At 40.2% G+C, this 25830-nt stretch overlaps 1 protein-coding gene across 6 annotated transcripts in view; it reads right to left on the bottom strand.

The window, feature by feature from the left end:
- Positions 1-25830, bottom strand: part of ACSL4 (acyl-CoA synthetase long chain family member 4) — a 90501-nt gene that overhangs the window by 42303 nt on the left and 22368 nt on the right. For 3 of the 6 annotated variants that reach the window (XM_051827238.3, XM_051827237.3, XM_008272872.5), the window contains exon 2: positions 13307-13360. The gene's annotated coding sequence lies outside the window, so the exon portion shown is untranslated. Of the gene's footprint in view, positions 1-13302; positions 13361-25830 lie in introns of all 6 variants that reach the window. The other 3 variants (XM_070066417.2, XM_070066415.2, XM_008272873.5) reach the window with 1 other exon arrangement.

Below are 25830 nucleotides of genomic sequence, written 5' to 3'. Positions count from 1 at the left end.
TCTAAGTGTCCACTTTGTGCTCATAACTGCACCAGTTGTGCGGCAGAAGTACTATTATTAAGTCCTGGTCCTCACCCATTATGAGTTCACATTTATGTTAACACACAAGATCGATCCAGTGTTTCAAATTTAAGACATTTTTAAAAGTAGGGCAGGGAGAACAGCTAAACCATTTCTTCAAGTAAAAAAAAAAAATCACACAAACTGCCCATATATAACATTAAAATGCAATTGCTCTGGGGACAGGCACCTGGCATAGTGCTTGGGACATCGGCATCCCATATCAGAATGGCTGGATTCAAGTCCTGGCTCCACTTCCAATTTCAGTTTCCTGATAATGTGTATCCTGAGAGGTAGTAGGTGATGATGCAAGTGATTGGGTGCTGATCACCCACATGGACACTTGGATTAAATGTTTGGTCCTAGCTTCCACCTGGTCCAGCCCTGGCTGTTGTGGGCATTTGGGGAATGAACTAACAGATAAAAGCGCGCTTGCACTCGCTCTCTCTCTCTCCTGCCCCCTCCCCCTCTCCTTCTCCCTCTTTCCCTTTAGAATAAATGAAATATTTGTACAAGTGAAGTTGCTCTGGCTGAAGCATGGATTGAGGATGTCCAGACTCCCAACCTGGGCTTCCTGGAACCTCATTCCCCAGGTGAACATAAAAACATTTCCACTGAGAAGCAGAGTTAATATGTAACAAAGTGCTAATGATGTACCATACAAGCAATAAACACAAGAGTTCAGAGGCAGGACAAAATGGCCAGGAGTAACCAGGAGGGCTTTTGTAGAGATGAGATATTAGCTGAACCTTAGGTTGGGTATTTGGAAATGGAGGAAGAACAGGGGGCGTTTCAGGCTGGGAACCATAGGAAGGAAACACAGAGCTGTGAATGAAAGGCCTCTGGGAGAGGGGTGAGTACTAGTAACAGGGACATTAGTTTGACATGGACACAGGGTACATGCTGGCTAGGTTCCTACAGTACACGATTTGAATAACCAGGCAAAGTGATTTTGATTTGATGAGGCAGGAAACTGGGGCCCCTGCAGGTCAGGAAACCAGTGACCCTGGGGACAAAACTGCAGAAACAGCCTCAGGTATAATAATCTCTCTCAGGGAGTTTGCCCTCAGCTGAGAAAGCTATTTTGGTGAGTATTAGTGTGTTTCAGCTATAAAAATTACAGTAATTCATTCACTTGAAAGAAAGCAGCTGAAGCCCCTCCTTCTGCAAGTCTTGTGGGAACAGGAGGACAGACTTAATTCAGTTGACCCCAGGGTAGCTGTTTTTACACCTGTCACTACAAAATGGTAGCTCAATCCTGCCTGTGCCTTTGGCCATGTCCTTCAGCTGAGAGCAATCAAACTGCATGAAACTGGAAGTCACTGGATTTCTGTCCTCGTCTCTGCCATTACCTGGCTCTGGAACCAGGAACAATCCCTCTGTCTGAGTCTGAGATCAGAAAGATACACAAACAAGGTGTACATCATTTCAGGAGATCGAGTTCCCTGAAATCCATCCATGAACCCAAAAGGTGACACCAACTCTGAATGAAGATTTCTTTACCTCGATGATTTCCCATGGTCCTTCAACTTTTCTTTCTTTAAGATTTACTTATTTATTTGAAAGGCAAAGTTATAGAGAGGAAAAGAGACAAGCAGAGAGATCTTTCATCTGTTGGTTCACTCCCCAAATGGCCACAATGGCCAGGGCTAGGCCAGGCCAAAGCCAGGCGCTTCTTCCGGGTTTCCCACATGCATGCAGGGGCCCAAGCACTTGGGCCATCTTCCACTGCTTTCCAAGGCCATAGCAGAGAGCTGGATTGGAAGTGGAGCAGTGGGGACTCGAACTGACATCCATATGGGATGCTGATGCTGCAGGCAACAGCTCAACCCACTACACCATAGCGCCCAGCCCTCAACTTTTCAATTCCATCATTTGCCCTACCTGGAAACTGCTTTCCCATGTTTCTGACTAGTCAGTTCATTCAATTCTTCAAGGTAAGTTATCTGTAGCATAGAGCTAAGTCCTCCATGTGCAAGATCCTCTCTTAACAAAAAATCCTCTCTTCCATTAGAGATTTCGTAACTACCCAAGTTCACAACCATCTTTCCTTTTTCTAAGCCCCTACATCAGGAGCAACACCTACCACTAATTATATTACCACAAGTTTCATTAGCTGGGTACCTAAGTATAGAGCACAGACCCTACCTAGGTAGTTCTCAACCCTATCAAGCCCAATACCTCCTTCTTGTAACAAATATTTGGTAATGCTCCTTTATGAACTTTAAAGGGCAATCACAGATGAGCATCTACCTATACACAAAATTTAAAAGAAATAATTCCTTACTGGCAATATAGGGAAATACCAAAATGAAATTAATTTGAAATAAAAATACTTATTTCAGGTTATAAATTCTCAGTGACAATATTAGGGAAAAAAACCCATGTCTTTAAGGGCAGGTGCTTGGTAGAGTGGTTAAGCCACTGCTTGAGATGCCCACGTCCCCAGTCAGAGTGACTGGTTTGAGTCCCAACTCCACTTCCAATTCTACTTCCCTGTTAATATGAATCCTGGGAGGCAGCAGGTGATGACTCAAGCACTTGGGTTTCATGCAAACCACATGGAAGATCCAGATTCAGTTCCCAGCTGCCAACTCCTAGCTCCCAGCTCCAGCCTGGCTAAGTCCTGGCCATTTGCAGGCATTTGGGGAGTAGACCAGCAATTAGAAAAGAGATCTCTTGATCTCTCGATCTCTCTCTATCCCCCTAATAAAAGCAAAAATTTTAAAAACTGTTTTTAAAAAAATACGTCTTTACATTTATATAATGTCCCTAAGTGTTGAGTACCATCTACCTTCAAGTGAGAACCTGTCAGACTTAAGGCTGCAGATATATAAAGAAGTAGAAAATAACTTCAGAGAGCTTAAAATTTAATTGGATTTAAACTGAATTGTATTTTTTTTAGTTATTCACAATGTTATGTACATGTACTTTTGCACTATTTGCTTAAAGTATTGGAGTTCGGTAAATCCCTTCTACATAATCCTCATAGACTTAGTATACACACACATGGAGAAAGAGAGAGAGAGAGAGAGCAAGAGCAAGCAGGCAAAGCATTCACGTGAGAATAGACCAGAGAGACCATTTAATCGAGAGGTTTTCAAATTGGTTCTGGTAGTGACAAGGGGGTCATGGGTCATCCAGTTGAATAAAATCTTGCATGGATATAAAAAACGCCAAGTATAGATGAGAGCAAAAGTAAAGCAACTCTGCTAGGAGAAGCTGTGATAGCCCTCGCAAGGCATCCTGGCAACCTCCAGCTAAGCTGAATATCTGAACCACTGTTACTGTCTGATCCCTCATCCTACACTGAAGCAGATGAGATGCGGAGCACAAATTAAATACCCAGCACCCACTCAAGCACACTAACCAGCCTGTGGCCAATTTTGCCAATCATCCTCCTGAAATCCTTCCTTGCCAAAGGTTTTCTGGTGTTCCATTCAGTCTACTGCCAAATTCATTCTCTTAAAAATGTGCACGTTTTATTTCACTTCAAAAAAGGGGGTGTTATGTGAGAGTAGGGTCTGCAGCATTGAATCCAAAACGGAGTAAAATACAAACACATGATTTCAAAAAAACGTAGTACCAAAATAAACTTATCTTCTAATTCCATTTTCCACAAAATTCTGGAAGTACATGCATATGCACGTGTGCATGTACGTAAATGTTCATATGCACAGTAGGGAGCAGAGACCAGCTCACAAACAACCATAAGGCAGAAGGTACATGTCTCATAGAGAAACATATACTTAAAACGCTAAGGATATTCAAAATGGGGGGGGGGGGTGTTACATCTGGTTTGGGAGAAGAAAAGGATGAAGGAGAAATACAGATCGAGTATCCTTATCCAAAATGCTTGAGATCAGAAATCTTATGGAATTTTTCAGATTCTGGAATGTTTCATATAATGAGGCATCTTGGACATGGGATTCAAGTCAAAACACAAAATTCATTTGTTTCATTTGCACCTTATGTAAACTGAAAGTAACTGTATACAGTATTTTTTTTTTTTTTGGATGCCTGCCTTCTGACTGACCTGTTATGTGAAGTCAGGAGTGAAATTTTCCACTTGTATCATCATGCTGTCAGTCAAAAAACAAGAATGCTTTAAAAACATTTATTTATTTATTTGAAAGACAGAGTTATGGGGGGAAGGGGGGGAGCAACAGATTTTCCATCTGCAGGTTCACTTCCCCAAATGGCCTCAAGGACCATGGCTAGGTCAGGCCAAAGGCAGGAGCCTGGAACTCCATCAGGGTCTCCCATGTGCAGCAGAGGCCCACATCCTCTACTGCTTTCCCAGGCACATTAACAGGGAGCTGGATCAGAAGTGGAGCAGCCAGAACTTGAAGCAACGCTCATATGGAATGTTGGCTTTGCAGGCAGTGGCTTAAGTCAAAGTGCCACAATGCAGGCCCCAAACCTTCGTATTTTGAAGCATTTAAGATTTCAGGACAGGGATGCTCAATCTGTCTAATTATCAAGAAAGATTTGAAAACAAAAAACCTTTGTATTTGAGATAAGCAAGAAGGATGGGTACTATTTTCAAAGTGAGGGGACAAAGACTGGGAAATGAACACAATACTACCAGAGAGAACAAAGGAATGAGCACATGGATGGGGGCAAAACAAACAGCGCAGGATAGATTTGAAAAACAGCAAGCAGCCTAAGACATGCTTTACCACTTTCTGTATGAAATGCTGCTCTGCCCATCTAAATCAATGGGAAAAACAGTGGTTTCATAAGCACGCTACTATGAGGAGTCAGGTTAATAGGCAGTTAAGTTGGTCCAAGTTGCAATGAGGAAAAGGGGAATCCCTCAAAGAGGGTGCAAAATGCTTGCTTTCCCCAAAAGTTATCTTTAGCATGTGCCAAATCCCATTGCCTGCATCTCCCCAAAAGCTGTCTTTAGCAAGAAACACATGTCTATCCCATTCCTTGAGAGCTTCCAGTGTTATCAAGAGAATAGCAAGGAAGCAGTGATTCTACACTTCTGAATTTTCAGTGTATCCTGAAAACAGATCCCACCTTTCTGATGGCTCTTCTGTTTTATCTTGAGTAAGCTAGACAGGGCAAAAATGATTACAAATCTGACCTTCCGATCTCTTTTGTCCCTGCCTTTTGATTGTTAGCTGATAGTTTTTCCCAAAAATTGTGCTTAAAAATCCCCACCTCCACCAGCTTCTCAGGTTTGCCTCTCTTGGAGCCCCTCCTCCAGGCTGCTTTGGCAGGAGGCTTCTGACTTAAATAAACCTTGCTTTTCTCTCTGTCTTGTCCTTGTGGGGATTCCTCTTTCACATGAGACAAAGAACCGAGGTCATCTTTCTTTGTCATCGTTTCACCCTTAACACTACTAGGATGCAGCTAGACCACAAAAGACACATGCATAGGATGATCTGAGAATTCAAGATTAAATGTTCTACTACTATATTAAAGGCAAACAACAAAAGAAGAGCAAATCTGATACCCTGGGTGGTAAATGTGCTTAAGTAAGTTCAGAGCTCTAAGCTCTAACCTTCCTGTCTGCTGGTAAGTGTGGCTTTGTGAACAACTGATATGACCTCTCACTCAAAAGTTCTGAATCAGTGGTCTCATCTGTAACACAGGGGGACAACTATATTTCCTAGCACAGTTGAGAGAATCCTGTCTTCCCCCACTTAAATTCTATCGGCAGTTACAATCAGTACCCTAGCAAGTACTCTCCACTCTCCTGCCACTCTCTCACTTAGATGCACTTACTCAGCTAACCTGCATCACCTACTTCACCTAGTCTGCACCCATCCCCAGGCAGCTGGCTTTCACTGGGCAAACGTGACTGTGCTGAATGTCTCGCTGTCGGTTCCTGATTGCTACCTCAAGTGGGCTCTCTCTGCTGCACAGGGACCACATTTGGTTATCCCGCATACTGGCCCACACTTCTGGGTTCCATACCTTATTCTCTCTCTTCAGACCTGACCCTAAGGCAGAATATGTAAGAAGCTGATGTGGCTCGCCATTTTGCAGAGAAAATAGACACACTCCAAAGAGAATCTTCACAGACTTCTACCATTCCATCTACTCATCTCCTCATCTCTGTGGCAATACACTTTTTTCTCTCGTGTGGCTATGGATGAATATTGATGGGCCGAGCTGAGGCCAACCCCTTCACGTGTGCACTACATCCTCGTCTATACCTGGACAAGGTGGTGCTGCTGCTTTACCGATTCTATCCTCGCTCTCCTGCCTCATTCATTCTTCCTGCCTTACTGAATCACTTTTGTCAGTATAACGTGTTGTTATCTCTTTCTTCTTCAAAACACTCCCCCTCTTGCACCTTCTTCTCTCCTACAGCCCATTTCTTCTCTATAGAACTCCCTCAAAAAGTTATCTATGCCATCTGTCTTCTGGTTGCCTCCTATTTTCTCTCAAACCCACTATACTCAGGCTTGCTTTCACTACCACTCCACAAGATTACTCTGATCAAGGTCACTGGTGATTCCCATGTTGTTAGATGCAAGGGTCAACAAAGCTCAGCTCTCCATTCCTCATGTCCCTTGGCCCACGGGCAGCCTTCATCACAGCTGACACCTCATCACCTGCCTGAAATGGCTTCATCTGGTCTCTAGGGAATCACATTCTTCAGATTTTCTTCCTACTTCTCTCTGTGCATTTCTTTTCAGTCTTCTTTGCTGCTTCTTCCTCATCCCCTTGACTTTTAAATGTTACTGTGCTCAGTTCTTAAACCTCCTGAGCTACACTCACTCTCATGGTGAGCTCATTTAGTCCCACAACTGTAAATACTACTGAAATTCTCCCTCAAGCCTGCAGACCTCCCTTCAACGACAGATCCACCTTGATGTCTATTAAGTACCTCAGATTTCTCATGGTCAAAACTTAGCCACTGTTCTGAAACTACAAAGAAAAAAGTATATGCGAGTACAATCATCTTAAAGCAGTTAATCTTAGTTATCTAAAAAATAATCACTTGCCCATGACAACATTCTAGGGAATTATCTTAAAATCCCTGGTGATTAAAATAAATTTGAACTAGCTTCATAGAAAATATGAAACTGGAAAAACTGTCTGGTGCGCAGAGGGAATAGACTGGAATTATAAATGCGTGAAGGTGGCACAAGCAGCACCATGCGCTTCTTCACTGATGCCTTTCACAAACGTGCGCTGTGCTTTCATGTATGAAGAGTGATACTGCTGTCCCACCATTAGGAGGACATGAATTCTAAGTTTACTTCCTTGAAATCAAAGAATGTGTGTGTATATCAGCCATAAAAGGATAGTCACAGATAGTTAACTGTTCCTATCAAAGTTTACCATTCCATATGGTTACCACATTAATAACCACGTACTGAGTATTTACTGTGGGCAAGGCACTGTGCTAATAAGTCCTTTCAATGTATTATCTCCTTTTCAGTCTTCTTCAGCTAGGACCCTCATTTTCAGGTGTCACAGACTCAGACAGATTAAATAATTTTCCAGAGTTAACACTGTTAAGTAGAGATTTGGTTCCTATCTATCTGATTTTAAGGTTCCTGCTTTTAGCTCTATTACTTGTGATCCTGATCATACTGGTATAATCTACATAGGCAAGAGTGACAACTTTTTATGTTCCGGAAACAGTTTTGAGCACTGATGTGTCCTGTATCTTAAAGTGCTTAATGGGGAGAGGTGTTTGTGAAGCTCCTTAGATATCCAGTAAATCCCAGAAGGTTTAGTGAAAAGTTAGAAGCAATTTTATTTTTTGTTCCAACATCAAGTTTAATGTTAAGTATTTCATTCCAGTTACTTCAAGCACTCTGAGATAGGTTAAACGAACAAACAAAAAAGCATTAGTGATATGTAAAGCTCTAGTACAAAAAGTAAACAACTATTACATACTTAAAGTCTCTATTTAAAAGAAACCATCTCCCCCAGAAGCATATGACACAACATCATTTAAAGAATGAAAGAGAAAAACTAAAAAACTGAAGTTGGTTAATGCCAAGACATTTTTTCAAGTTTTAGAAAATGGACTAAACCAAGCAAAGATCAATGAAAACCTGCCAAGTTGAAACACACAGTAGTGACAAATTAATTTCCTTTAACCCTGACATAAGATCTGACAAAATTTTTTTAAAAAATCAATTTTAAAATCAATCAACTATATAAGTGTGACTTTAAGAAATCACATTTTCAAGTCACATTATTTGAGTAAATACCAGGTAACAGATCATTTGCCTTCTAAAAAGCTCGTTATACCCCACTAAACGTTAAATCAGAAAACAATTATAAAAAGTTCTAAGAGATTAAGTAGATAAGAATACCTGTTGTACTTTAAAAGATCTTATTTCTACATAGCTGTTGCAACACCAAGACTTCTGTAAAGGGGTGGAGTGATTTTTAAAAATCTTACTTTCTTTCACACACTATTGAAAACTTCTAAATTATTTTAAAACACACAAGAGAAAGTTCAAATACTATGTTAAAAATAAATGGTTGCATTGGATAAGCCAAGTCCAACTTTTCAGGAGATACATTACAATATAATTAACTTTATATTTTAATATTAAAACTTACAAAATGCTAACATTTAAGAAAATAAAGACATTAAGAGCAGTTAGGATCTTGTGCTATCAGTTTATAAGACTTAAAAAGCATATAAAAATATATATGCGCATATACATTTATATATCGGTTTGTCCTCTAAGTCTTGTCTGACTCAAATTGTTTTACTGCAAATAATGACCAGTCTGACCAATATGATACACTTGCACAATTAGACTTTAAACTTAGGTACACAGGAATTATAGTAAGTACATTTTAAGACTGAAAAAAAGCGAAACGAAAACCCGAGACGAATATATAAATGGCTTACACAAACACATTACAGCCATGCCTAGCTAGTTTGACTCAAGGCATCTCACTACTGACTGAACTCTGGGTGCGTCTCACAAAATTAACCAAGCCTGTTTAATTCATCACCTGGAGAAGCATTATCTCCTGCAGTCGCCATCCTGCCAGTTTCTTCCCAGCTTTTCCCAGCAAAGAAAGCACCTTGGCAGCCATGTTGAAGATGCTCTTTCATGTTCCAGCACAAGCTCCCTCCCATAATGCCTTAAGAACATCCCCAGCATGCATCACATTTTTTTCTAGGTCATAGGTTGGTATAACTGGGATCCTACCTCTGTATGTTGAAATGAGGAGATATGGGAACCAATGTTGCTGCCTACACACTCCATATATGCTGTGTATGGTTATTTATCCCTTCCTCCTTCTAAGCGACTGAATCAATTGATATTTAAATATGCAGATTTCTAAAGTCAGAAATTGGTTGTGTATAATTTAATCCAAAGCTTACATTTAAGGAATTTGGCAGATAAATCTTATTAAAAGTGGTGCCTCCTAGCAAAGCATGATGCTACAGTACAATTTTATTAAACATCATGGAAAAAGGAGAACATCTAAGTTCTGAGATTTACATGTTTGGAGAGAAAGAGAAATGGTTCAGTGCCACAGAATGGGAGCATAATAGCATAAGGGCAATTTCAACATTCTACCCTGCTGCTCGAGACTAACTGTCACAGCCCCCTGTACATAAAACCTTGCTGCTACATTAAACTGCCCCAGCACCAGACTTTCATTTCATTTGCGAAATCTTCAATTTACTGGGTGCTTTTTCTCTATCAGAACACATTTATGATTTTAACATTTATCATTTATTTTTAATAAGTTAACCCCAAATACCTGAGGTATAGAATTAACTGTTTCAAATGTATTTATCTGAAATGCAGAGTGCAAGTGAGATTGAGTGACGTCTTCCACTTGCTGGTTCATTCCCCAAATGCTCGTAACAGCCAAGGTGGGCCATGCTGAAGCTAGGAACCAGGAGCTTCACACAGGTCTCCCACATGGATAGCAAGGACACAAACACTTGGGCCATCATCCACTGCCTAGCTCTGATATGGGATGCCAGCAAAGCAAGTGGTAGCTTAACTTGATGCATCACAACACTGGCCCCTATAGAATTATCTTTAAAATTAACTTAAAATAAATGTGTTTCGTTAAAGTGAGGAAAACACAGACTATGTCTACAGGTTATACATATATCTCTAGACATCTTACGTGTTTATTATAATAAAGTAATACAACTGAGGGTTGTCAACCATGAGTGTAGGTTCTTAAAAAATAAATCTGTAAGCAGCAGCATTTCCCACAGGAATCCCCTGTGTTACAGGGAGAATTTTGCAACGATGCCTTTCTTTCACCTGCCCTGCCCTTCCCACGTGCTACAGGAGGAGCCTGTTTATTAGGTTAGTTCTTTCCAAGTGTTATTTCCCATACTTTATACAGCTAAAAATTATGCAACAATGTAGTCTTAAGCCATTTCTTATAAATTGGTCAAATAACTAGTAACTACATCATTTTTTAAGAGCTCACTTTGCTCTTCAGTATTAAATAAATCTTACGGAGCAGACATTTGGCCTAGCAGACATCATTTGGGATGCCTGCATTCTCTCTCAGAGTGCCTGGGTTAGAGTCTCAGCTCCATTCCTGAGCCCAGTTCCCTGCTCACACACCCCTCAGAGGTAGCAGGTGATGGCTCAAGTACTTGGGTCCCTGGTACCCCTGTGGGAGACCTGGACAGAGTTCCAGGTTCCTGGCTTCGGCCTATCTCAGCCCTAGGTGTTGCGGGCATTTGTCGAGTCTGTCAGTGGATGAGAGATTTCTCTCTCTCTCTCTCTCTCTCTCTCTCTCTCTCTGCCTTTCCAACAAAATAACTTAAAAAATTTAAATAGTTAAAAAATGTATCTTCTAAGTGTGACTAATAAAAGAGCTCGAAAACTGATAGATCGGTCAAAGAGTGAAATCTTACGGGTATCCAGTCCACACTCACATATTAGTACTAGTAAAAAGAAGAAAAGGTATGGCCGGCGCTGTGGCATAACGGGTAAGGCCACCACCTGAAGCGCCGGCATCCCATATGGGTGCTGGTTCAAGTTCCGGCTGCTCCACTTCCAACTCAGCTCTCTGCGATGGCCTGGGAAAGCAGTGGAAGATGACCCAAGTCCTTGGGCCCCTCCACCCATGTGGGAGACCTGGAAGAAGCTCCTGGCTCCTGGCTTCAGATCGGCATAGCTGCGGCCATTGTGGTCATCTAGGGAGTGAACCAGCAGATGGAAGACCTCTCTCTCTCTCTCTCTACCTCTCCCTCTCCCTCTCTCTGTAACTCTGACTTTCAAATAAATAAATAAAATCTTAAAAAAGAAGAGAAGAAAAGAGAAGGCCACATATACCAAAGACTGGAGATAATTTAAAACTGCACTTGATTCTCTTTGACTTTTCATTATGGGTGCGTCTGACATTTCAGAAATTAAAGACTTCTTAACTAGAGAAGGAAGCCACATACACACAGTATAAGAAGCCATGGACAAGTTCTCCTGGAGTTAACATCTCCATGTTAAGGACTGCAGTACATTCCATTCTATTTTTTCTCTCCTCGTTGATTTGTTTACCCAGCCCATGCTTTACTAACGTGAGTGCGCCAAGGCTGATAATGGAATTACTACTTCTGTTTTGTAACATATTTGGGATAGTTGAGGCAAAACCAGGACAACTGATAGAAAGTCTCCAAAATGCCACTGTGTGTAAAACTCCTGAGCACTACTGATCAGATGTCCTGCCTATGCTCCTGGCAACTCCTATTCTTCCCCATGGCAGTTTTCTTCCTTCCAAATCCACATGGGCTCTAAGCCGACCACTATCAATGTATATCTGTGGGGGAGGGTGCGTGTGTGTCAGAGACAGAAAACATACAGAGAATATTCTCTGTGGATAAATACTTTAACTATAGAAGCTTGAATACTACCACCCTCACAATAGCTTTGAGGTCTGTCAATTTCCCAAAAGAAATGTGAACCTTGCTGGTATCTCGCCCACTTTGTCAAGCATGAAGTAGCATACAACCTAAGTAGCTGAATTCAGAGACAGCTAATTCTGGTCTACTGATAAAAATCTAGTCCTATGTCAGATTTTTGTAATGCTGGCAAATCAGTGGGCTTCAGCACTTAACTGTATAAGAACATTAAGTCTTTTTAATTTCTTCACACTTGGAAATCAAAGAATTACCACCTAAGAACTATTATATCTTCTGTTTTAAGTTCACAATGAATACAATTCTCAAAAGACCAGAAGCAGCATCAGATACAGGATTTTGGTTCTAGTAGGTGACAAATTAGTCTTTCAGTGTCTCTTTCCTCATCTGTAAAATAAGAAAGTTGGATTCTGATTCTGAATTATCCCAGACCAGTAAAAAAAATTTAAAGAAGAATGATGGGGAACATGATATTAGAGCTACAAAGTTTTTGGAGGGGGGGCAGGGGATGCACATAAAAAAGAAAGCCTCTACCATTTACTATCACCATCATTTCATAAAATAAAGAACATATTTAATGTCTCCAAATTTAAGGATATATCCTACAATAAAAAGTAATCCTTTAAACTGAGAATGTATACCTTTAAAATATTTGTAACTTTCTGTCCTTCTCACTCACCATGAACCAGTAAAATTTTCTTCATTAACCAGAACTGGCCCCCAAAAATCAGTATTTAGAAACCAGTAGCCAAGGTAATTTTAGGTCCCAGGTTCAAACACTGGGATTTTAATTACAGGTGCCCCGTTGTATTTCTTTTACTCCATATTATGGTCTAGAGTAGATACACTAATGAAGGACAGTACTGATGCTTAAATTTATAAAGATTAGAAATATATTAAATCAATTTGCGAAATGGTCATTAAATCAGAATAAGCTTCAATTTATTGGGGCAAGTATGAGCAGCTACATGTTTTATTTTATCAATAATAATAATAAATCACTGACTGTGTGCTTACTGTTAAGCTCACTTTACAGATAAGGAAACTGAGGCAATGAAAAGCTAAGTACCTTGCCAAAGACATGTACTTTGTAAGCCTGGGTAGCCAGCACTGAACTCCAGTCTGTGACTCCATTTTTGGATATGATTCAAAGAAAAATCAACTTATTTGGATTTTAACTACCAATTCCCCTGATATAAATGAGTGGTAAATGGTTTAAATGTTTGAAGTAGCACACAGTAAAGTATTTTCCTATTTTAGTTTTCCAAACAAAGCCTTTTAACACAATCATAAACATTGGTAAGATTTTTTCCACTACAAAGAGACAAGATATCTGTTAGTGACTTTTCTCAAAATTCAGTAAGAATACACATTCACAATTCCTGAAGGACACATACTTACAGATTTCCTCCTTTTCTCTTAAGAAGAACACGTATTAGCTTCTGTGATTTCAATCTGTAGTAAGAGATTAACATTTATGAGTACAATGACATAAGAACCCATTTAAAGAAAAGTTAAGTGCTGTTTCATATTGCCAAAAAACAAGAAATGACTATAAAGATTAGTGTATGAGCAGAAGTAGTGCCATTAAGATCTCAGAAATGGCAACTGAGTCAGACTCAAAGAAACAGTAGTTGAAACTCCATGGGCAAATGGCAAGAAGTGGGAATCATGTCTTTAAAAGTTTCATTTGTAATTTTGACTCCTCCACTGTCAGAACTGGAGCCAAGTTCAGAGACAGAGATAATCCACCAAGATGGGCATCCCCACACCCAGATACCTACAGGCTTCTAGCTATTTTCCCATCAAAACCTAAAATTAATAATTTCCTGTAAACAAGCAAGGATCTTTCCAAATACAGAGTACTAACCCAAGTAAAAACCAAAAGATATTTCTGCCTTTTCTCGATTTAGAAACAGATATGAGGATTGATACTTTTGAACGGTGCAAGAGAAAACTAGCTATGTTCTGAATCCTTGCAACAGTAAAATGAGGCTCTTTGAGTAATCTGATACTGCTTCCTTCCATGTCAACAACCTTGGTCACCCTGGACATGATATTAGGATTCTAAAAAACTGAAGTTTTATTCCATCCAGCAGCATTCAGTACTACTTGCATATGATTATGCTATGAGAGAAATTCTTCAAGTTTTATTTTTTTAACCTAAACACTACAATGGAAATCCTAAGAAGAAATATCTACATAATTATAATAACCACAGTAACTAGCTGGTGTTAATTTTCTCCTTTGCTACCATTAAAATGATGGAGGAAAGAGTGACTCATACCCAGCACCCAACATGAACTAACAGAGGATGCCTTTTGTTTCATTTAACAGAACCACTTTCAATTTCAAATTAATATCCACAGTTTAAGTTTGGAGGGAGTGCTAGAGACAGTATTAACAAATGTTTGAACACAAATATTAAGACTACTTATAGAGAGACAATTTTAAATTTGTGAAATATATGATGTGATCATACAAGAATATTGGGGCAAATATGTTAGCAAGATCGATGTCACTCTGAGAAGCTAGTACATTAAAATCAAGATTTACAATACCAAGAACACAGCTCTTCCCACTTTCCTTTATTCCTATGACAATATTAGTCTTCAAGTATGTGCATCTGGAATTATATAAATTCTACAGGAATAAGCTTTGAATAAAATGGGAATCTCTTGTACATTCTTTAAAAAGATTACTGATAAACAGAAATCATGCTATTTCATATTTTCTCATTTTTCTCCCAGAGGGTCAACATTTGTTATTAACATGAAAGGGAGGGGGGAGTCTTTTATATATATATATATGTATTACAATAAGGTCCAAAGAGCTCACAAGGAAAATGTTAGGAAAGAAAAACTTCACAGTTCTTTGCACAAATGTATGTATTTCCCCAAAGAAAATTCCAGTAGCTCAAAAATGACAAAACTCCCTTCAATAAAACCACTTAAAGAGCTATAGGTAGCAGAAGGATGGGGGTAGAGATGAGGATAAAATGCAAAACTATCTACTAGTTTGCTTAATTTGGAAAATCATTCCATCACTTAGTATTTCCAAAAGGTAGTCAACACTTGACCCTTGGTGCTAACGAGCAACGAGATAATCAAGTGTCAGAGAAGTCTCCCAGCTGAATGAGAGCTCCAGCTTCATTCTCTTACTCATCTCCAATCTCCCAGACTCAAATCAGCTGAGCAGAAGAAGCAACATTCAGAGGTGTTTTTTATATAAACAAAAGATAAAATTTGTCTCACGGCCTGTAACCTGAAAGGCCATTTCTTTTATAATAAAAGGCTATCCAGCAGGAAAAAAAAAGGAAACCAAATTAGATTTTCTAACTTAGCTTGAGTTTTGTAACACAAAACTGATCCAGCACCTTCCTCTCTCCAGCCCCTCCCCCATAGCATCCTCCTCTTAGTCATTCTATCAAAGAATTTTAAGAAATAATTTAATATAAAAGAACTAAGCAGATTACCAACATGCAGGTCCTATTTACAGATGATCAGGAACAGGGATGGTGTGAAAAATAGAATACAGGGGTCGGTGTTGGGACACTGCACAATAAGCTACCATGGGGATGCCAGCATCCCATGTGAGCGCTGGCTGCATTTCTGGCCCTCCACTTCCAATAGAGCTCCTTGCTAAAGCTCCTGGGAAAGCAGCGGGAGATGGCCCAAGTAGATGGGCACCCACATGGGAGGCACAGATGAAGCTTCTCGCTCCTGACTTCAGCCTGGCTCATCCCTGGCCATTGTGGCAATTTGGGGAGTAAACCAGTGGATGGAAATCAATCAATTTCTTTCTCCCTCCCTCCCCCACCCCAACTTCCTAATAAATTTTTAAAAATTTCAAAAAAATAAGAATGCACATTTTTCACTTTTATTGATATTCAATTTCTTTGGACTACAAAGGATTTCAAGAAGTTCACGGAAAATAGAATTAAAAGATGTTTATTTTGGTGCAAAGAATTTTATATTCAGTTTTTTCATAACATGCATTTTCCATGAACTTTTTGAAGCCCCTCATATAAGGAAGTTGGAAAATCTTAGCTTAGCAAATTTTTAACAGACTTAAGCATAAAATATGGTTTGTTTCTACTTAGCAAAAACCCTGGTAGCATGAAAAAACATAATACAGTATCAAGGGTGTATCATCTTACAATCAGGGCGGAAGGCAGCTATGAGAAAGCCGATTCACAAAATACCAGGGAACAAAACAATGTCCATGAAGCTGACAGGAGAGTAAAATTATTTTAAGAAAGGAAACAGGATGAGCAGTTGGCTTAGCAGTTAAGATGTTACTTGATATGATGGCATCTCGTATAAGACTAGCTAGTTTGTGTCCCAGCTCCACTTCTGAAAAAAGTGGTATAAATACAAGACACTGTCGTTCCATTTCAAACAGCCCTCATATTTTGGGATGGACCTAGACCATTAATATGTTTGGCTTTGGCCCTCTCTGTAAATAAGTTGGTAATGTTAAGCAACATTTTGAAGACATTATTCCAAAAATAAAGTTAATACTAAATTGGTAATAGCATCTGCTGGAAATGTTTCAAGCATAATAAATAATCCTCCTTGACTTAATGTCTGAGGGACCAATATTAATAAGTTTAAAATGGAATCTCAGAAAATTTTGAAAAATACTAAGTCCTCAACACCTAGTGTTCAAATCTAAAAAAAAAATCTGGCAAGTTCTTTGCAAAACAATTTTCTAAGAAACAGTCTTTTAAAAATTTTTATTTTAATTTGACAGGCAGAGTTAGACAGTGAGAGAGACAGAGAGAAAGGTCTTCCTTCCATTGGTTCACCCCCTAAATGGCCGCTAGAGAAGCCAGGATCCAGATGCTTCTCCTGGTCTCCCACGTGGGTGCAGGGCCCAAGCACTTGGGCCATCCTCCACTGCCTTCCCAGGCCACAGCAGAGAGCTGGACTGGAAGAGGAACAGCTGGGACTAGAACCCGGCGCCCATATGGGATGCCGGTGCCGCAGACGGAGGATTAACCAAGTGAGCCATGGCGCCGGCCCCCATAGGTTTTATATAAATCACATATTGTCAAATATCAGTGAATAATTGCCACACTTAAATACAGTTCAACATTTAGATATGTTGATATGAAGAAATAACAAGCTTAAAACAGTATTGTGATTTCATACATATATTTGAATGTTACATATTCATGAAAATGTAATGCACATCTTTCTGAAGATGTACTTCAGAAAGTTCAAGTGAGGTGCTTAGCATTGTGGTGCAGCAGGTTAAGCCACTGATTGCAACACCTATATCCCATACTGGTCTGCTGGTTTCAGTTTTGGCTGCTCTGCTTCCAATACAGCTCCCTACCAATGCACCCGCGAAGGCAGAGGAAGATGAAACAAGTGCTTGGGCCCCTGCTACTCAAGTAGGAAACTCAGACAAAGTTCCTGGCTCCTGGCTTTAGCCTGGCCCAGCTCTGGCTGCTGTAGCCATTAGAGGGGAGAGAGTTGAACAGGAGGATATTAGATATCTCCCTGCATCTCCACACTGTGTCTCCCTCTCCCTCTCCCTCTATTGCTTTGTTTTTCAAATAAATATAAAAATCTTTTTAAAAAGTTCATGTGAGGAGGGCTAGCATTGTAGCATAGCAGGTAAAGCCACCACCTGCAATGTAGGCATAACATAGGGGCACTGGTTCGAGTCCCGGCTGCTCCATTTCTAATCCAGCTCTCTGCAAATGTGCCTGGGAAAGCAACTGAAGATGGCCCAAGTACTTGGACCCCTGCATCCATGTAGGGGATCCAGATGAAGTTGGCTTCTGGCTTGTATAGCTCAGTCCTGGCCATTCAGCCATCTAGAGAGTGAACAAGCAGGCGGAAGATAAATCTTTCTCCCTCTCTCTGTAGCTCTTTCAAATAAATAAATCTTTTTTAAAAAGGTCATGTGGAGCTGGCGCCATGGCTCACTAGGCTAATCCTCCACCTTGCGGCGCCGGCACACCGGGTTCTAGTCCTGGTTGGGGCGCCGGATTCTGTCCCGGTTGCCCCTCTTCCAGTCCAGCTCTCTGCTGTGGCCAGGGAGTACAGTGGAGGATGGCCCAAGTGCTTGGGCCCTGCACCCCATGGGAGACCAGGAGAAGTACCTGGCTCCTGCCATCGGATCAGCGTGGTACGCCAGCCGCAGCACGCTAGCCGCGGCGGCCATTGGAGGGTGAACCAACGGCAAAGGAAGACCTTTCTCTCTGTCTCTCTCTCTCACTGTCCACTCTGCCTGTCAAAAAAAAAAAAAGTTCATGTGGAAATGTAATTAAAAGGTAAGCTGCTTTTGGTGTAGGAAAATTGAAATTGTATAGTTACATACTAAATATTAACACTCGTTATTGCTGGGTAGTGATTTCAAATGAATTTTGTATGCATTAACTTTTTACATTTTTTGTGATTTCAAAGATCATAGAGGAACAAGAAAATGATTCAGTTGAAACAGGACTACACAACTGTTACAAACAAGTTCAACTACTGCAGAGTACTGCTCACAGTCTAAGCTGCGGCACAATCTTTTATCTTCCCCTAACAAATATATGCGTGCTAGGGCAGGAATTTGGGCCTAGCTGCTAGGGTGTTCACCTCACACATCAGAGGGCCTGGGTTCAATACCAGGCTCTGGCTCCAGACTCCACCTTCCTGCTAGTGTAGACTGTGGTATTCTGTGCTGACAGTTCGAGTAGTTGGGCTCCTGCCACCTACATGGGAGGCCCAGACTGAGTTCTTGGCTCCGAGCTTTGGCCTGGCCCAGCTCTAACAGCTGTAAAAATCTACAGTTTACTTCAAAAAGTACGCCCTCTAAAAAGGCAGGTATGTTTCATCTTCCCACCAGTGGTGTGTTAATGTGCCCATTTCCCCATGTCCCCTCCAACTCAGAACTGAACAGGTTGCTAGATGTCAAAAACACTGTTTTTACATTTTTATTTTTTCATTATGAATATATTTCACTATATCCAAATGTCTTATATGAACAACATGCTCAAGTCCTTTGCCCATTTTCCACAGTTATTCATGTTTTTTAACTGACTCATTAAAGACTTTTATATATTAAAGAATCAAGCCTTAATACATTGCAAATGTACTTCCCTGTATGACTGTCTTTATTTATACACACACATATATATTCTGTATTTTCTTATATTATATATATATATATCTCCTAATACCTATTCTAATGTATAGATATAGATATAAACAGATATTGGATAGATATCCTGTATTTCTATCCAGCCAGAATTTTGTTCAAAAGCTGCCTTTGCTAGGATACCTTCTCTAAAACCTCAAACTAAAGTTTCCGGCCTTCTTTGAATATATTAGCTTGCAATATTTATGACTTTGTTTTAGTTGCTTATCTGAACTATAAGCTCATTCAGTGCAAGGACTGTATCTTATCCTGTGTTCCATTTTGGCTTGTAAAGAGCATCAAATATTTGCTGGGATGGATAAGAGAAACTAATCAGAGAATACAGCTGTTTTATGTCATTTTCCCCCTCACAATTAATACCACCCCTGTCTTTTTTTTAAAGATTCATTTACTTATTTGAAAGGCAGAGTTACAGACAAGCAGAGGCAAAGAGGGAGAGTCTTCCATCCACTGGTTCACTCCCCAGATGGCCACAATGGCCGGAGCTGCACCCATCCGAAGCCAAGAGCCAGGAGATTCCTCTGGGTGTCCCATGTAGGCGCAGGGGCCAGAGGACCTGGCTATCCTCCACTGCTTTCAGGCCACAGCAGAGAGCCGATCGGAAGTGGAACAGCCAGGACTCGAACTGGCGCCCATATTGGATGCCAGCACCACTACGCCACAGCGCTGGCCCCTGCCCTTCACTGTTTTTACAAATGCTTTTTTATTGGAGACACACACACTAAGAGAGAGAGAGAAAAAGAGAGAATGAATGAATGAATGAATGAATATGAATGAGTTCCTAGCTGCTGGTTCATTCCCTAAATGCCCACAGTGCCAGTACTAGGGTGGGGGCCAGGGGCAAAGCCTGGAGCTGGGAACTCAATCCAACTCTCTCACGTGGGGGGCAGGGACCCAACTACTCCAGTGAGCCTTCACTGCTGTCACCCAGGGTGTACATTAACAGGATCTGGAACTGAGAGCAGCACTGGAACTCAAACCCAGGCACTCTGATATGGGATATAGGCATTCCAATCAGCACCTTAGCCACTAGGCCAAACACCCACCCATAACTGTTTTTAAGCTGAGATGCTTTTAATCTTAAGTTATCACCTTCAATGGGTATTTTGGAAAAGTACTGACAAAAAGCTATCAATATATTTTAAAATGATGATAAGCTGTTTTAATCAAACAAAATCCTTGGCTCTACTCATAACCCACAAATTATTCTCTTCAGTTTCAATGCTGGAAGAGCAGATGAATTGTGTCTCCATGACAACAGTCAATATTTCTTTGCATAGTAAAATCTGCAGTATTCTGATAAAGTTTCATTTCATTAGTTTTGAAGCAATGCTTATTTATACTAGACCCATTGTCTTCACCCAAGCTCAAAGATAGAGTCTAGTTTAAATGCCAAGAGTAATACTGCAACCCTAAGAATTCTGTTACCACCCATTTTGTTACATAACTTTCCCCTGTAATCAGTATGGAAACAGATACAGATACAGACCAGGCACCTAATCTACACTGCGAGTACCACACTTCAGCTGGGACAGGAAGGCAATCTTGGGCACACAAGTTCCATTCCTAACTTACAAGGTTATAGACTTTCCAAACCAAAATAAGCTTTAAGATGAAGGTAATGAGCCAGTATCTAAAAAAGAAACTCCCCTTGGATGAACCCGGCAGACTTTATACTAAGTGAAATAAGCCAGACACAGAAGGGTAAATACTATGTGATAGCACTTCTATGAGGAATCCAAAATAGCCAAATTCATAGAAGCAGAGAGTAGGATGGTGGCTACCAGGAGCAGGGTAGAGGGAGAAACAGAACAGTATTTATTAAAGGGTACAAAGTTGCAGTCAAGAGAGATTAGTATGTGCTAGGAATCTATGGACAGCATACTGTCTGTAGTTAACAATACTATATGGTATACTTAAAAGTTTGTTAAGGAACAGGTGTTGTGGCCCAGGTTAAGTTGCCTCTTGGGAAATCCACAACATGTATCAGAGTGCCCATTCAAACTCCAGTTTCTATGCTTCTGATCCAGCTTCCTGCTAATGTGCCTGGAAGGCAGCAGATATGGCTCAAGTGTTTGGGTCCTAGCCATCCACATGGAAAACCTGAATGGAGTTCCAAGATCTGGCTTCAGCCCTGCCCAGCCCTTGCCACTGTGGGCATTTGGGAGTGAACCAGCAAATGGAAGCTCGCTCCTTCACTTGCTCTCTCCCTCTCTGTTGCCCTGCCTTTCAAATAAAATAAATATATCTTTTTTAAAAAATTCTGAGAGCAGATATTTCTTGAGTGTTCTTACCTCACACATACACACAAGTAATAATAAATAAGACAGCAAGAGGAACCTTGGGTGTTATGCAGGGGGTTATGGCAGATTACAGTTATGGTTTCAACTGATGATGGCTTCATGGATGTGTATTTATCTCCAAGCTCATCAAGCTGTAAACATTAAATCTGTACAGCTTTTTCTATATCAATCATCCCTCAATAAGGCAGTTTTAAAAAATAAAGGACAGGGAATTAATTATTGATCAATGGTTTTCAAAGTCAAATGCTTAATTACACAGTTGTAAGCATTCCAAGGTGAAAACTGAATATACATTAGGACATGCAGGCCGGCGCCATGGCTCACTTGGCTAATCCTCTGCCTGCGGTGCCGGCACACCGGGTTCTAGTCCCGGTTGGGGCACTGGATTCTGTCCCAGTTACTCCTCTTCCAGTCCAGCTCTCTGCTGTGGCCCGGAAAGGCAGTGGAGGATGGCCCAGGTGCTTGGGCCCTGCACCTGCGTGGGAGACCAGGAGGAAGCACCTGGCTCCTGGCTTCGGATTAGCGCAGCGTGCCAGCCGTGGCAACCATTTGGGGGGTGAACCAACGGAAAAGGAAGACCTTTCTCTCTGTCTCGCTCTCTCACTAACTCTGTCAAAAAAAAAAAAAAATTAGGATGCGTAGCAGTGAGGCACCAAATGACTCTATCCACCTCTACTGGGGAAGTCTGCAGTGTAAATTTCATAGGACAGCTTTGCTAGAGGGCTTTTAAAAAAAAAAAAAAAAGAACATGTTCTGCTACCAGTGATGGAAAACAGAGTAAAGGAGACAAAGGAAGTAAGCAGTGGGAAATGGAATATGCTCAGACACACGTCACCTCACTAGACATTGTGTCTGGCTGGTTTCTTCTGCCCATCTGCTCCCCTGTACCTGATGCTTAGCTATAATCCACACAGGTTCTGAACAATGCTCCTTATCTCTACTTCCACATTTGGCTTAAGCACCTGCATTTTGGAATTTAATTAAATTTGCTATTTAATTGTTTTAGCCACTAATCCACACAGTCTTCCCTCATATTTAATGAAAAACAGAAGCTATTAACAACAGAGAGCTTTTCAAAATTTGCTCTAAGGCAAAAAAAAAAAAAAAAAGAAGATGAGGACAGCACTGGAAAATTCCATTTGCATCAATAAAAATTTTAAAAACTCAAAATTTGAATGAGTGTATTCCAGCTTAAAATCATTCATTACAAAACAGATTATGGAATAAAGTACTTATAGTAAAACTAAATAAACTATTTCTATTTATTTCATAGGATTAAGAATTAATTTTTTAAAAATTGTACATAATAAAAACTGCAAAATAGTTTTAGGACCTGCTTTCTAAAATATTATGAAAGTAAAAAGAAAACATTAGAAAAGTGCTTTATGTGATTCCCTATAGAGTAAAATTAAGAATCTCTAATCAATATTGATTATAGCTTTACTCTATTTTAAAGACTTACTTATATGAGTGGCAGTTACAGATACGATACGGCGGGGGGTGGAGGTGGGGGTGGGGGTGGGGGTCTTTCATCTGCTGGTTCATTCCTCAAATGGCTGCAATGGCCAGAGCTTCTTTCAGGTCTCCCACAAGCATGAAGGGGCCCAAACACTTGGGCCATCCCCCTCTGCTTTCCCAGGCCATAGCAGAAAGCTGGATTGGAAATGGAGCAGCCAGGTCTTGGACCTGCACCCATATGGAATGTCTGTGCTGCATGTGGAGGCTTAACCTACTATGCCACAGCCCCAGCCCCTATAGTTTTACTTTTTTATTTTCCTTTTTAAAGATTTATTTATTTATTTGAAAGGCAGCATTACAGAGAGTCAGAGGCAGAGAGAGAGAAAGAGAGACAGAGAGGTCTTCTATCCGCTGGTTCACTCCTCAGCCACAATGGCCAGAACTAGACCAATCTGAAGCCAGGAGCCAGGAGCTTCTTCCTGGTCTCCTATGTGGGTGCAGGGGCCCAAGGACTTGGACCATCTTCCACTGCTTTCCCAGGCCATAGCAGAGAGCTGGATTGGAAGTGGAGCAGCCAGGACTCAAACCAGCGCCCATATGGGCCAGGACATTAACCCACTGCCATCACATCGCCAGTCCCTACAGTTTTACTCTTAAGATCATCTCCTTTTTCTTCATTTTTTAAAAAGATCATATTTATTTGAAAGTCTGAGTTGCACAGCGAGAGGGAGAGACAGAATTAGAGAAAGAGAGAGAGAGAGAGAGAGAGAGAGAGAGAGATCTTCAATGGCCAACACTGGGCCCAGCTGAAGCCAGAAGCCAGGAGCTACCTCCAGGTCTCCCAACAAGGTAGCAGGGGCCCAAACACCTGGGCCATCTTCTGCTGCTTTCCCAAGTGCATTAGCAGGGAGCTGGACCAGAAGACACGAACCAGTGCCCATATGGGATGCCAGTGTCATGGGATTTATCCGCTTTACCCACTATGTCACAACACCAGCCCCCTTAAGATCATCTTAAGAAACTAAACAAAGAATGAACGTGAGGATATAAGAAAACAAAAAAGTATACTATTCTATCATTCAGTTATCTGGTATTAAATTAACAGTATCAAGAGGGGGAAAAGTAGCAGGCATTGTAGCCCAGTGGGTTAAGCCACCACTTAGGATACCCATATCCCCTATCAGAGTGCTGAGGTTCAAGTCTTGCCTGCTCCGCTTCTAATCCAGCTTCATACTAATGCCTCCTGGAAGGTAGCAGATTATGGCTCAAGTTCTTGGGCTCCTGCCACCTACATGGATACTGGGTCAAAGCTCCTGGCTCCTGGCCAGTCCCAGCCATTGCAACCATTTGGGGAGTGAACCATCAGATGGAAGATCAATCGATTGATTGATCAATCTCTCTCTCTTTCTCTCTTCCTCTATGTAACTCTTACTTTAAAATAATTTTTTAAAAAGATGGAAAACAATTCCATTTACAAGCTCTCAATGTGTCAATTCAGTTTAAATACAAATTTTTAAAGCAAAAAACATCAATAGATCATACTTTTGAGGTCCACCTAAGACATAGTTTGACTATTATGAAACAACCACTGGGGGAAATACTTCCAATTGCTGAAATTTGCTGTCACATGGGTAATCCTTGATTCAGAGACTCATGAATCTTATGACACTGATTTTTAAATATTCTGGACAAACAGATCACATCATAGCAAACAGTGAACTTACAAAATCTCACTCTTCCAAGTTTATTCAAGAAAATGTGTTGACACATGGATGAATCTGTATTTACCAGGTTTTCATTACAATATCAAAAATCTGAATAATACTTCAAGGAAGTGATTGTTTCCAGAAAAGTACTCCTGTATAAAAATCAAGTCTTTCAACAGAATTTGTGCAATTTTGGCCGGATATTACAATTTGTTTTTAAAAATTACAAAAATCTGAGTTACATACAAAGAAATGACTATTATAATAAACAATAAGCACTCATGGGACAATAATTTTAGGAGGAAAAAAATTGCATATTCCTATTTATTAAAACTGACATTGATAAACTATCTGAGGAAAAGAAATATATTTTTAGAAACAGATAAATACAGCCCATTTCAATGACTCTGAAAATATTATCTGGGGCTACTAGTTCCTTGCAGCACTACTGTTTATAATATTACATTCCCTACTTTACTTTCTGCCATAAATAACTTTTACTCACTAAAGCATACGGCCATGCACTGTGTTTCCACCAAAAGTAGTGCCAATTAATAATAAAGCTATACAAAATGCACTTTACGTACTGTTGGCAAAAGTGGAAACTGGTACATGCTTTATAGAAAGTTATTTGGCAATATGTATCAAGAAGCCTTAAGTAATACCTCATGACTGGGTAATTTCACTCTCTACTTCTAGGAATATTCTAAGGAAATAATCAAAGATGTACACATAAAAAAACAGAGTACAGTAATCAAAGTGGCATAGGTAACAGAAAATGTAGAAGCAATCTCAAATGCCCAACAGGAGATGGGTAAAATAATAATATAGCCATAGAATCAAACACTACGCAGCCACCAAATGGAGCATCATCCAAGAGTATGTAAGGATATGAAAAAATATTCAAAATATATCAGATGAAATTGGTTTAAGTTGAAACTTAAATTACAACATCAACTTCCTCAAATTTATGAAGGCTACAAACCAAAATGTTATCTCTGAGTTGTAGAATTATAGTTGATTTTCAGCTTTATTTTCAGCTTATATTTTCCTACATTTTCTAAACCTTCTACCATAAAAATACTACTTGACTTACTTTAATAAAAGTAACAATAAGGTGAAAATATAACACCAGCCTTTCAAGTAATACTAATGTGGCTCTCTGTAGGTGTGTTGAAAAGTGACAAAATGGTCCAAAAGCTGTTTGGCCCTACTCAAGTGACAAAGTGATACCGTAAAAGGGAACCAAAAGTTGACTTGAATAACTAAGGAAAGCAATTAGATACTTCTGTTTTTA

The sequence above is a fragment of the Oryctolagus cuniculus genome, chromosome X, assembly GCF_051225735.1.
Source record: "Oryctolagus cuniculus isolate XC-2025 breed Fujian yellow rabbit chromosome X, ASM5122573v1, whole genome shotgun sequence".
NCBI lineage: Eukaryota > Metazoa > Chordata > Mammalia > Lagomorpha > Leporidae > Oryctolagus > Oryctolagus cuniculus.
The sequence above is the reverse complement of the archived record's forward strand: the minus strand, read 5'-3'. Positions and strand labels throughout refer to the sequence as shown.